This window comes from Pinus tabuliformis, chromosome X (assembly GCF_031772625.1).
Source record: "Pinus tabuliformis cultivar Carrire ecotype Pingquan chromosome X, CPIR1, whole genome shotgun sequence".
In the NCBI taxonomy this organism is placed as follows: Eukaryota; Viridiplantae; Streptophyta; class Pinopsida; order Pinales; family Pinaceae; genus Pinus; species Pinus tabuliformis.
Window position 1 is genome coordinate 1386453745 of NC_142308.1, and position 13901 is coordinate 1386467645.

Genomic DNA, 13901 nt, shown 5'->3' on the forward strand with positions numbered 1-13901 from the left:
CACTTCTACATAACCCTTCTGTCCAATATATGTGTCACGACTTTGACCTCAGGGTTGTTGATGTTGGAAATCACGTGCCCTCTCCTCTTCTTCTCTAGCTTAAACTTCTTCTTCATGGCCTCTGTGATGCAAAATAATCTCTCTTACCCTCCAATATATTTGATGGGTCCTCCCCTTTGCAAGGGATCCAGGTGATTTTGTGAATCAAATGGTCCATGATGGGGATGGGATCCTCCAGCCACAAGCACCCATCATGCACCAAGCAGAGTAGTTGCTTGATGATAGAAATAGTTGGTGGGGCGTGATGGTAATGTAAGACCTAGATCAAGTTTAACAATCATGCCTTTTCTACCCCTCTCAACCATTTATGCAGCTCTAACTCTATGACTCCAGTCAACACGTCTTTCTTTTCTCGCATTAGCTACGTGGTTGCCAAATGTGGGAACTTCTCGTGGTCTGTGAGATCCCAGTCTTCAAATTTCAATACAAGAACTTGTCCCAAGTGCACTCTGTCAAAAATGATGTCTTCGGGCAACAGCGGAGTTTGTAGAGAGCTCTTGCTCTCATCTAGTTCTTTGGGGACCATTGCTTTTCCCTTTCACAGAGGAACATATGTAGGCAGCCTGGTCAGAGGGTCTGCACCCTGGGTTTCAACCTCCATTTCTACATCCTCCTCCTCCTCTGCCAGGATTTTTTTAAATTATTCCTCCTCATTGGCCTCCAAATTGATATCCTTCCCCTTTTCTTCCATGGTGAACTTGGTCCTTAACGGATTTCTATGGGATACACGCACTGGTAGCATAGCCTAATTTTCTTTCTTGGGTGTCACCATGCACGGTGATTTAGGGATTTTTGTACCTATCCTGACACTTTCTAGGGCTTCCACTTTCATCATAGCTTGTGTGTCTTCCTCAACGATCATTACTCTAGTATCCATGGCTTCCTTAGGGGCTTCCATAGTGTGGTTCCACAATTCTCTCAATGTCTTGCGTAATTGCTCAAGCAATGAATTCACCTTCAAAAACTCGAATAAGTTAAGGTTCATGAATGTCTGGTTGCACAAAAACTCAGTTCTCAAATTGCCAAGTGTTGTTTGCTGGATAGACATGTGTAATTTATAACACCTTTTGAATTTGAATTCGACTATTCCCCCCACACTTGGTCCATTAATGCTTGATTGGCAGTAGATTTTCATGAATCTAACCCATAAAGTTCACCTTAAATTCCTATCGTCCACTCCATTTGGTCTCAAACCAAGAATTACATCATGAATAGTGACTGTAACGGTCACTTTCCAACCAACCTACATGGTAGCGTAACTACCCTGGCATTGTTGCAGAATCTGTGACACTTTACTACTGCGCACAGTTCTGACATCACGTAGCTCCCGGAAAGAGTAGTTTACAGTCCCACACCTCCTTTCAGCTACCTGGAGCACTAAGGCTGTTCTTTCGTCGGCTAGTCAGATGGTTAGGCTACCTATGTATGGCTTCAACGACTAATATTTACTTTCCCTCGGAAGAGTTCTCCATTTAGCTTTACCAACTACACTGCATCAAGATATGTGATCTCCTTAATAACATACAGTCCCAACCAATGTATTTTGAGCTTCCGTGGGAATTTATCAAGCTTACCTGTTGTGGGGAAAAATGCCTATGCAGGACGATCCTATCCACCTAAGGTGTGACAGTGCCTTAGCAACAAACAGAGACAGCTATTCTGGTTTCTTCCTTTATGAAATGAGAAAGAAGAGAGATCAATGGACTTACCGGTGTCTTCCGTTTGTCCCTCGATCTAGATCCTCTTCTCTTTGGGTGTTCACAGCTACTTGCCTCCTCGCAAAACCACAAGAGAACAGCTACTTGCCTTCCTTCAAGATCACAAGAGAACAGCTACTTGCGACAAGACAACAGCTACTTGAGACAAGAGAAGAACACAACACAAAGGCAGATATTCATATTCATAAATGATTCAGGATTAGAAATAAATCAAATACACTTAATGCAATCATACATCAGAGATACATCAGTATATAGGAGAAAACCAAGATAGCTTTATTGATAAATAACAAGGTTCAGGAAGAGATACAACCCAGAGGGCTCCAATCCAACATCTCCTTCCCAGCAGAATGGAATTCCTATCTTCACCTCCCTTCAAAGCATTAAGCACCCAATGATTCCAGTCTCAAACCAACAGCAATTCTTTGCAATAACCAAAATTCCAGCCTCCAGATCTCATGGAGGAGAGATCCATATATAGATGTTTTGGAGAGAGGATGAGTCAGCTTGAGATCTGACTAGTGTCCTCTCCCTCTATCAGTTCTTGATTCCACTTGGAGGTTCTTGCTTCCACTTGGAGATTTGGAACCTCTTACTCATCACCAGTCGAATTCCCTGAGGCAAGTGTCATTTTGGAAGCTTCCTGAGCACTGACACCTTGAGGAATGAGTCTGCCACATGTCCAAACTCGCTCAGCGCAGGTAGCTAGTGTTGGAGTTGACATTCAGCGCAGGTAGCCAGTGTAGCAGTTCACATTCAGCACAGATGGTCAATGGAGCAGTTGACATGATCCTGAATTGACTTGTTTTTGAGCAGTTTCAGGTGGAGAACTTCTGTGAATTGCTGTGGTTAGTTAGCCTTGTTCCTCTAGGGGTAGGAACAACATGTTTAGGGACTTTGGATCCCTTAGATTATGGACATTTCATGCTCAATGCTGTAAGGCACAAAAATGTCTATAACAGTTGCCCCCTAAAGTATGAGGCCGTTTATCGGGTGAAATGCTTTATCCAGGAGGGTCCGAAGTTCATCCATTTGCTGGGAGGAGACCTGTAATAAGATACAATACAATACATTATTTTTCATACTGCTTTCATGATCTAGCTGAGGTGGGAATTCCCATGCTCAGCTTTATAAATTCATTTTTGTACATAGAACAGACGATCGTCTGATGGTAGACTGATAATTTTGGTGAAATTATCATCCTTTGAGTAGGATGATCATCTGCCGCAATGATGTACATGTCAAATGTCTTTAACTTTCCTGAATATATATCACAGCCCGGATGGATGAAACTAGATCTGGGGTCTTCAAACTCATTCGATCTTCACTCTAAGTACAAGTTGATCCATGTGAGAATTGCGCTGAAGTCGAACATGGAAAGACATCGCTTGATTACCGGTCAATGAGGTAAACCGTTAACAAGCGCGAGAGGAATCACCGATAATGATAATGACCCTCAAGGTACTGTAGTACAATTCACGTGGTGTGAATAAAGGACTTGGCGTTGAACACCACGCAAAATCTTATGGTCGAAGGTCATTGATGTATACCTGTCGTCGGAAGTGAGAAACTTTCCATTGAGGCATGCAAGCTTCAAAGTACTGAAGGGGTTGTTCCTAGATCAACTTCTTGGATAATGAGCTGATGTCGACAAGAAGCGATCCGTCAAAGGAGGGCCTTAATGAATCCCACATCAGTGACACGGAATAGAGCTAATGATTTTGATGGAGGTGAAAATGATCTGTGACATATGATTCAGGGTGGCGGTCATGAATGGATGAAGGATAATGTATGGCAGTGGATGGGACCCGGTTGACTCTTTTCTGAACGACTTCTCTTGAACATATGGTGACACTGATGCGATGGATCGGTAGCATTACCCCAAATATGGATGGTATGGCGAGACCATGGTGATGTGACCGGTGAATCAAACAACCCAACCCGATTGTGGTACGGAGGAAAAGAGTCATGTTCAAGAGCGACTTGCTACCATCAAAGTTTTATTTAGTTTTCTCCCAATTTTTCCCCAGTCATTGCTGACCAGTACCTCTTTATTTTTGTCAAGCTTGAGGAGGATAACATATGATTGTTCTATAACCTGCCCTTCGGGCAAGCCCATCGCTATGTTTTAACGACCCTAGCGATAGTGAAACTCGTTCTCATCTAAAGACAAGTTTGTCGCTATTTATTGGTTTAACGAGTCTAACGACAAGGATAACTCGGTCCTTTTCATTTTTAGAGAGTCTGAAAAGGTACATAAAGTTAACTCCAAAAGTCCTTTTTCGTCATCTAATCACTTAAGTCCGAAAAAGTATAAAACAATACAGAAGGGATGAGTTTTCGATAGTTTTAACGAGCCGAAGAAACAAGCGCTCAATCTTTTTGTGCAATAATCCCTCAGGTCCAAAAAGATTAAAATCTAGGGGAGGGATAGCACTTCCGGTCGCTTTAACGAGCTGGAAGGCCAAAACTCGGCAATCTTTTCACGTTTTACGAGTCAGTTGAAAAGAGCTTAAAGAAGACTCGTCTTTTGAGGAACGAGTGATAAACAGGGTTAGCAGCTAATTCTAGGTACAGGTTGGAATTTTCCAATCACGGAAGTGTCACAAGGATGGCTAGGTGAAATCACTCTTCGCAGTTGTTCCTCAAAATGGGTAAACAATCATATGGAGGTGAACGATCGGCCAAATGAAAAGTGGAGGTGATGGTGCAAACATGACCAAGGCTTTTAATGGCTGATAAGGTTACATACACAATGGTTATTTACCGGAAGATCGTTCATTTTTTAACGAGCTTGAATGCGGAAAAACATTGCTCAATCTTATGTTTATTTTTTAACGAGCATGAACTATGCGCTAAAACTGCTCGGATCTTGCATTTATTTTTTTAACGAGCATGAACTTTATGCTAAAACTGCTCGTTTATACCAGTCATATGATAAGAGTGTCTCATTGGAGATGCTATTTTTTATGGAGCTTCATCTCACGTAAGCTTTGCCCCGGATCCTTTCGTTATGCAAGTTCGGAAACGACTAATCCTATGAGTTTAAAGGGTTAGACCTACAGGTTTAAAGGGAGGACCTAAAAATTTTAAAAATAAATAGCCGCCCCTTGCTTGCACTCCAAAAGGTTTGCATGCCCACAGGCATAAAGTACGATTTCAAGGTTACCTCTACTTCACCTCCGCCAAAACATTTGCCTTGCCGAGAGAGGCCTACCTCTTTCAGGTTACCCAAAGATTGTCTCGTTCGCGGCTACGAATAAAACACTTCTTCGGCGATGTCTACCAACGGTGAGCGACGATGCCCGCTGACTCACATAACTTTGACAAAGAATCTTATTCTAGAACAACCCTCTTCCTAGACGGACGGGGTACGGACTAGTCATATTCTCCCGCGGAAACCTACCCTATACCCAAAGTTTTCCTGCCGAAACAGACCAGGACGCATGCCCCCTGGGTTCCAGTCATATCCTCCCAGATTACTCGCGCTCATCAGGAGGACGGACCGTGGGTTGAGACACTTCTTGCATGAAAAGACCATTTAGGGATGGTATATGACTATTTGCGATGCGTGATCTGGGAAATGAAAGTTGGTCCACGAGCTCGACCACTCTTCCTTCATGCGGAAAACACATTACTCTAAAGAGTGAGGAGACGACGACTCCCATGCAATATATATAGTCTCGTCCAAGGAGTAGGTTATAATCCAAGGGTCCTTGAATGACCATCATGTTCATTTGAATGGTCTTCCCTTTCAATGTTACGGGCACATTGGGGAGGATCCCTAAAGGTCGACTGGTTCCCTTATCAAAGCCTGATAGATTTCTCATTTCAGGAAAGAGCGCTGGCGAACCAAGCGCTTTCCAAGCAATAGAGGAAAGGATACTCACAGATGCCCCTTCATCAATAACTGTGCCAGCCATTACCATTCTGTATATTTGGACAATAATTCTGAATGGTATGCTAGCTGGCAAGCGGGGTCTGCCTAGTTGGTTCCAGTCGAACGAGACAACTAGGTTGCTTGGTGGTGGGACCGAGTATACGGCCAGATATCGCTCTGATGAACTTCCTTCCTGCGATAAAGGAATGGTGGAATTGCCCCCTTGATCATCAGAGTCAGTGCTGATGAAGAGAATTTGGACGGTGTCGTCTTTATTCTCCTCTGTGATGGTGTCATTCGAAGATAGAGCCTCTGAAGGCAAAACCGGGTCAACTGCCATTTCAACCTTTATACTTTCGTCAGGTGTGGATTCAGACGGTTCATCTTCAATGACAGGTGCTTCGGCTGACCACCTAGGCAGGTCAGCCGGGTTCTCAACTAGTGAAGGACTTGGCAGGAGTCTTTGATATCCAGGAGGAAGTTGCGCTCGTAAAATCGGGCGATCTTCCAGAACTCTTTTTGCCTCGTCTAAGAAGGGACAACAGTGGATGGCGTGATCGCCTTCACACAGTTTGCAGGGAAATCTAGCTTTCCCACTCTATCCTGGGGCTTCACTTCCGCTAGTTGACGGTGAGCAGTCAACATGGCTATCAGAGGTCGATGCTACCGAATTGTGCAAACGGGGGGACCAGTCTCTTAGTATCTGGGGGATACAGGGACAATCTCGGTGGAAGTGGTCTCCCTTGCATATGACGCATGGCGATTTAGGCCTTGCTAGTGCAGTGTGTGGATTTTTGTCAGACGACACTTGTTTGCCCCCAGTCGCCTTTGGCTCCTTCTTCTTCTTCTCTTTCTTCTTCTTCTCCTTCTTCTCCTTAGGAACTCGGTTTTTTTTTCTACCAGTTCCGTCAAGCGAAGAGGAAGGAGGAGAGGAAGATGAAGTTGAGGGCTGGTGGGTAACTCTTGTCTGGTCTAACTGTTGACTCGACTGTTCAGGAATGGTGGTATTCTGAATGACATTGGTTGAAAAGAGCCAGACTGGTAGGCCAATTGTCAATCCTGGAAGTGACAAAGTGGCCATGTGGGGTGCACCAACATCTCCCCAAGAGGAGAAGGGACTAGGATTTCCACCAAGGGGAAGTCCTTGGTTGGTGTGCTCCATCTTTTCAACCTAAAGATCAACGCGGGAATAAAGGGTGATTGTTCCGTTTAAAATAAATTGTTAACGACGCTTTAGACACAACTTTCTTTTTCACTTTTAAAGAGTCGAGAAAAAGCTAAAGATGACTCCAGTCTCCTTCGATGTTTTAACGAGCCCGAATTGACAAATGCTCGGATGGACTTTTTCTATTATAGAGTCTGAAAAAGGCCAAAAGAAACTGCTCTGGAGTTCTAGGCAGAGGGTGTGCCAAACTTTTCGCAAAACCGCAGAATACTTTTTAAGGTACGGGCGGTCGATCTTCGTGAATTCTGTGCTCACTGCATTGCGATCAGTAGGGCGGCCGACACGGCTTCCTAAGGATAAAGGATATATGCCTATAGGGGTCTCCCAATATATATGCGACGGTACGTGGGAGCACAATCCGTACTAGCGCTATCGTCCCTCAGGAGGAATCACCCACCTTCCACGAGATCAACAGTCACTAGGCTTAACGACGCCGGAACACGTCTCTAGCCTAGACCTCTATGTTGTGCGTTATGTTGCAAAGCGTTGTTAGGTTCATTCAGTTTATTTTAAGTTGATCTTTTTTAGAAGTTTGCCTTTCAGGATCACCACGAGATGTATGGTACAATTCCTAAATGCAATCTAAGATGATAAGCAAGCTTTATTATCTTTTCAACTTTGAAAATCCTAGCTACTAAGGGAAAAGAAAGACACCATCTTTTCTCAAAGAGCAATCAGCACACTCTAATGCACTCTTCCTAAATCAAGCATGCAAACTTATCAAAATGCAAATGCACAATGCAGGTGTTTGTTTTCCGCTTTCTTAGTATTGATGCCTACAAAGAAAGCTTTTTGTACAACTTTGAATTTGCTTTTAAATGAAAGATACAAACAAGTTTACTTTTTCCAAATCAACAAGGGTAGAAGAGATTACAATCACTTTGCGACTTTCGAAATGAATACTTGTTTCGACACTTAAAAGAGACAAATTCAAACCAATAAGCAAAAGCAAATGTATAATCAACTGTAAACAACCAATGAACTCTCTCCTAAGATCACAGTCAATCAGATCTGAATATCAAGGGCTACAGGATGATTATTTCACTCATGCAAAGGAAAACTGTAAATGACGTAAAAACACATAAAAACAGTCACAGTCTTTTTATACAAAAGGAGGCGGAATCTAAGCAAAGAAAATGAGTTATCAGACTGGTACCTATGCTGGTTAAAGGCTGCAAAAAACAGAGATCAAAACAGGGCAACAGAGAGCAGAGAACCCCAGCTGCACAAGGCCAAAATGGTTCAGCGCAACCTCAACACTGTGGGTTTGACATTCAGCGCAGGTAGCCTTCACGGGACCTGCGTTGAAATGCAGACTGCCTTCACAGTGTCTGCGCTGAAGGAGAAACTCTCGTTTCTCCTGGGTTCTGGGTCACAGTTTGCTCAAAAATCAACAGTTTCAGGCCAAATCAGAAACACAAGCAAGGTATAATCAAAGGGATTCTTTGAGAGGGTACTAAGATCTATCACAAAGGATCATCAAGTCATTTGTGAGTCCATTGTTCAGATCATAGATAAAATCCAGTGAAGGATCAAGGCAGCAACTGTCTACTTTGCAGAAGCAGTTCGATTGTTGCTGTTGAGTCTATGAAGCAAACAATGATGTAAACACGAATAAAATGACTAAAACAAATCTCCCCAATGGAGTCGCCAATTTGTTGTGGGGAAAAATGCCTATGCAGGACGATCCTATCCACCTAAGGTGTGACAGTGCCTTAGCAACAAACAGAGACAGCTATTCTGGTTTCTTCCTTTATGAAATGAGAAAGAAGAGAGATCAATGGACTTACCAGTTTCTTCCATTTGTCCCTCGATCTAGATCCTCTTCTCTTTGGGTGTTCATAGCTACTTGCCTCCTCGCAAAACCACAAGAGAACAGCTACTTGCCTTCCTGCAAGATCACAAGAGAACAACTACTTGCGACAAGAGAACAGCTACTTGAGACAAGAGAAGAACACAACACAAAGGCAGATATTCATATTCATAAATGATTCAGGATTAGAAATAAATCAAATACACTTAATGCAATCATACATCAGAGATACATCAGTATATAGGAGAAAACCAAGATAGCTTTATTGATAAATAACAAGGTTCAGGAAGAGATACAACCCAGAGGGCTCCAATCCAGCATCTCCTTCCCAGCAGAATGGAATTCCTATCTTCACCTCCCTTCAAAGCATTAAGCACCCAATGATTCCAGTCTCAAACCAACAACAATTCTTTGCAATAACCAAAATTCCAGCCTCCAGATCTCATGGAGGAGAGATCCATATATAGATGTTTTGGAGAGAGGATGAGTCAGCTTGAGATCTGACTAGTGTCCTCTCCCTCTATCAGTTCTTGATTCCACTTGGAGGTTCTTGCTTCCACTTGGAGATTTGGAACCTCTTACTCATCGCCAGTCGAATTCCCTGAGGCAAGTGTCATTTTGGAAGCTTCCTGAGCACTGACACCTTGAGGAATGAGTCTGCCACATGTCCAAACTCGCTCAGCGTAGGTAGCTAGTGTTGGAGTTGACATTCAGCGCAGGTAGCCAGTGTATCAGTTGACATTCAGCGCAGATGGTCAATGGAGCAGTTGACATGATCCTGAATTGACTTGTTTTTGAGCAGTTTCAGGTGGAGAACTTCTGTGAATTGCTGTGGTTAGTTAGCCTTGTTCCTCTAGGGGTAGGAACAACATGTTTAGGGACTTTGGATCGCTTAGATTATGGACATTTGATGCTCAATGCTGTAAGGCACAAAAATGTCTATAACATTACTATCATATGAAAACATCAAATCATTCACCTTAAAGGTGCACAACTTAATATGTCTATCGTGCCTGGTGGAATCCAACCAAAAACCATTCCTCTTGAAGACCCTCCAGCTGTGCGAGCCTCTCTTCCAGGGCTCTGTGGTCCATCATACCTATGAGCACTGCTATGCACAGACTAGGCACGATATATTCCATAGGCATTATAGATTTTACTCCATAGACAAACCTAAAAGGTGTCTGTCCTGTCAGTTTCTTGCATGTCATCCTATAAGCACATAATACTACAGGTACAGGCAGGTCCCAATCACTTTGTTGCACATTGCATACCTTGGTCAATGCTGTCTCCAGTACTTTGTTAAATGCTTCTACTATCCTGTTAGCTTGTTGGTGATATGATGTGCTTTTCTGATGATATAATTGAAATTCCTTTTTTAGCGTGGTGATCATCTCATTTAAGAAATGTGTACCGCGATCGCTCATCAAGATCTTTGGACATCCAAATCGTGTCAGTATGTGTTCAAACAAAAACTTCCTAGCAGTCATGGCCATGCAATCCTTTACCAACTACACTTCTACCCAATGATTCAAGTACTCTGTCACAATGATAATATATTGCGTGCCTATCTTTCCTTAAGGTTTGATAGGTCCTAGAAAGTCGATTGCCCACTTTTAGAAGGGTTGTAATGTCATGAATCCTAATAAAGGGTTGGCCACCACAAACCTGCATGGAGAATCCTCTGTGTGGTTGCTCTCCTTGCATAATTTCCTCCCATAGCGCCTCCATGAGAGTCCACGAGGATGTTGTTTCATTCAAACTCAGGTACATACCTTCGTAGTATCTCATCATTCACCACCTTGTATAGATGCCCACAATGACAGAAACATATGTCATGTGCACCACTAGTTCCTTCTTTTGTTGGAAGAAGTATCCTTCCAGTGTAGCTCCAGTTCTTAAAAAGTGAATTATATCTTCAAAATGTCCATCTGCTATGTGCACAACAAAAAGTTGCACATCAGGTAGTCCTTCCTTCAAACTAGTAGGTTCCTCCCCTGTCTCAATGCACGACAGGTGATATGATCCCACGTTCAATCATCCGGGCTTGAAAACAACTTCAAAATCATATTCTTGGAACAATAAAAGCCACCTGATTATGCATCCCCCCAACATAGGCTTATTGACCAAGTACTTTAGCGTGGGATGATCTGTATACATATTGAAATGACCCCCTAGCAAGTAGTGTCGATACTTCTGGAGTGCATACACCATAGCTAGTCCCTCACATTCAGTGCTAGAATAGTTCTTTTCTACTTTAGATAATCTACGACTTGTGAACAAGATAGGGTGATCGAAGCCTTCTCCATCATCATTCATTAGTACTGCACGTAGCGCTATACACGACACATCAACATGAACATGAAACTCTTTCTTCCAGTTTGGGAAGACAAGAATCGGTGCAATAACCATCTTCTCCTTCAATATATCCAGGCTCTTCTTACAGTCATCATCGCAGTAGAATGTCACATCCTTCTTCAATAGTTTTTCCATTGGCGCGATGATCTGGACATAACCTTTGATAAAATTTCTGTAGCACCCCATATATCCTAGAGTAGTGCCCAATTGTTTCACACTACGCGGTGCTTCCAAATTCAGAATCACAATGATCTTCATGGGATCTACCATCAGCGCCTATCTACAAACAACATACCCTAATAGGTTCCAAAAAGGAACAAGAAACACACACTTGTTGGGGTTGAGTGTGATTTCGTATCTCCAGTAGGTATCCATCATCAAGCATAACCTCACAACATGGTGCTTAACCAGATCAAATATAGTCCAATCATCAAAATAGACCTCCAAGAACTTATGGATATATTCCTTGAATGCCGCAACAACTATGCGCAACAAGATGGCTGGTGTTCTTCAGTCCAAACGGCATGATAGTATATTGAAAGCAACCCCACTTAGTCATGAAGGTTGCCTTTCTCCTTTCCTCAGGCGTGATTTTGATTTGGTGGTACCCTAAGAACCCATCAATAAAATAATATGCTTCTTGACTGCCTACATTTTCCAACACCTCATTCATGAATGGGGTTGGGAATGGATCATGCACACACGTGTCGTTCAATTTCCTGAGATCCACACATATTCTTATTTCGTCCCTCTGCTTCTTCTCTTGCACCACCATTGGGCTTACCCAATTGGATTCTTCCACAGACTAAATGATGCCTGCCGTGAGCATCTTGTCTAGTCCTACACATACCTTCTTCTTGTATTTCGGATTTAAGTGATACAACCTCTGCTTAACTGGCTTCACATCAAGCTTTAACGTGATCTTCATTACCCCTAAATATCTTATTCCTTTCATTTCCGCAAACTTGGTTGGGAATAAGTCCTGATACTCATGGAGTAGTTCAATGATTTTATCTACCATCACGTCATCCTAGTAGTCCCAATTCTTTGCAAGTAGTCATTGGTGCAGTTATCTCATGGTTCTTAATTTGTGGTCCTTGAACCTTGCATTGGAAGTCTATCTCTGGAATGTTAGTTTTCCATGGATCTTCATCCTCTTCTTCAATAGTTACTTTATAACACTCCAACACACAACTTAACTGAGCAACCCATTCAGCCTGTGTGAGTTCTATAGGATCTTGCAGAATCCTAAAGATTGTAGCTTTTACTTCTTGTAGCGCTTCTTCAATACAGTCAAATCCATCCTAAAAGATGAAGATCATCATGAACCCTTCGTGTAGGACATCCCATTCGCCTGTCCCATGGAAAAGCACTATTTCTATATACCAGTTCATCAGTATAACATCGAGTGTATGATAGAATAGGTGCACCCATTCAGGTTGTGGATTTTCTCCATATGCCTACTCCCACCTGGTTGAATGCACATGCAGATCATCCCACCCGTTGTAATTTTTCGTCAGCCACACCCTAGGCTTCCCAAATCATGTGTGCATCATCCTTCTACATTCGTACCAATCGTTGAAGCTCCCTTTGTGTGTACCCCACCATCTTGTGGTGTAGTGTGCAGTACCCAATCCAAGACCTGGAAGCGTTGCCTTTCCAACACCTCCCTTTCAAATTTATCTATGGAAGGTATCTACCTCAATTAAACCATCATAAGTAGGTAGATCTCTTGCTTCTATCAATATGCAACACAATGACCCTGTCATCATATTACAATTCAGCGTGGTTACTTCATGTAACTGGTTCTGCCATCGCTTTATGTCCTCATCAGAATTTGAGGTACAGGAGCTCTCGCGCTCCCATGAAATCCACCCATCTGTCCTAGTCTTGATCTCACATTGCTATCTTGTAGATGCAGTCCAAATCATCATCACTTTCATAGTCACGCACCGATTCTGTATAGCATGATACTTCAGTAGTGTCTAGGGGTATAATTACATGTAATGACTTCTTCTCAAAAATCATCTTTCTCTTCCTCAGATTAATTACCCCGTTCACGTTAGTGGCCCAATCAATTCCTAAGAGAGCGGGGTAGGGATTGCTATCATCAATAATCTCTATCACTTGAAAGTCTGCCAGCCCACTTTCCCCCTCAATATCCACAGTTATTCCGTGCAATCACCCCATGGGTATTATTTTCTACTAGTTCACCATTCACAACTGAATCGGAGACCACTGCAGCGTATGTCTCCCCATTCGCTCCCATGTCTATTTCGGTAGAAAATTCACATCTAATCCTAAGTCCAAGATGACTTGATCCGTCTCATATTCTCCAATATGTGCAATAAGTCTCATCTCTCTTGTCGTCCTTGTCTTATGCTTTCCAATCTTTCGGGCTATGCGGGGTTCTCTTGGCGCGGTCCCAACGCATCTATTAATGAGTTCCTGTAATCCTTTTACAACCTTACAGTCATATAGTAACTTCATACATGTTTCCAAGAATGTTGTGAGCATAGATGGGTCCATCTCTAGCTCTGATCTATATTTTCTTCCTGAAGTGGAGGCATCAGCAAAGCTCTTCTTATCTTCCATGAAGGTTTCCTGAGTGTGCTCCAAATCAAACTCTGCTTCTTTCGCCGGAGCTTTACGAACCCAAGTATTATCTTCTAGTTGTTCACCTTTGTAATTTCTTATCATGATTCCACTTTGGAGCACAATTTTTGCATTTGGATCTTCCTCGCATGGCTCAAACCTCATCATATGCAGGTTTTTAGTCAGGGTAGTCGGTAACAATTCTTTGTCATGTATCCTAGCTATCAGCGTAGGACAATCTTCTGTCTCATG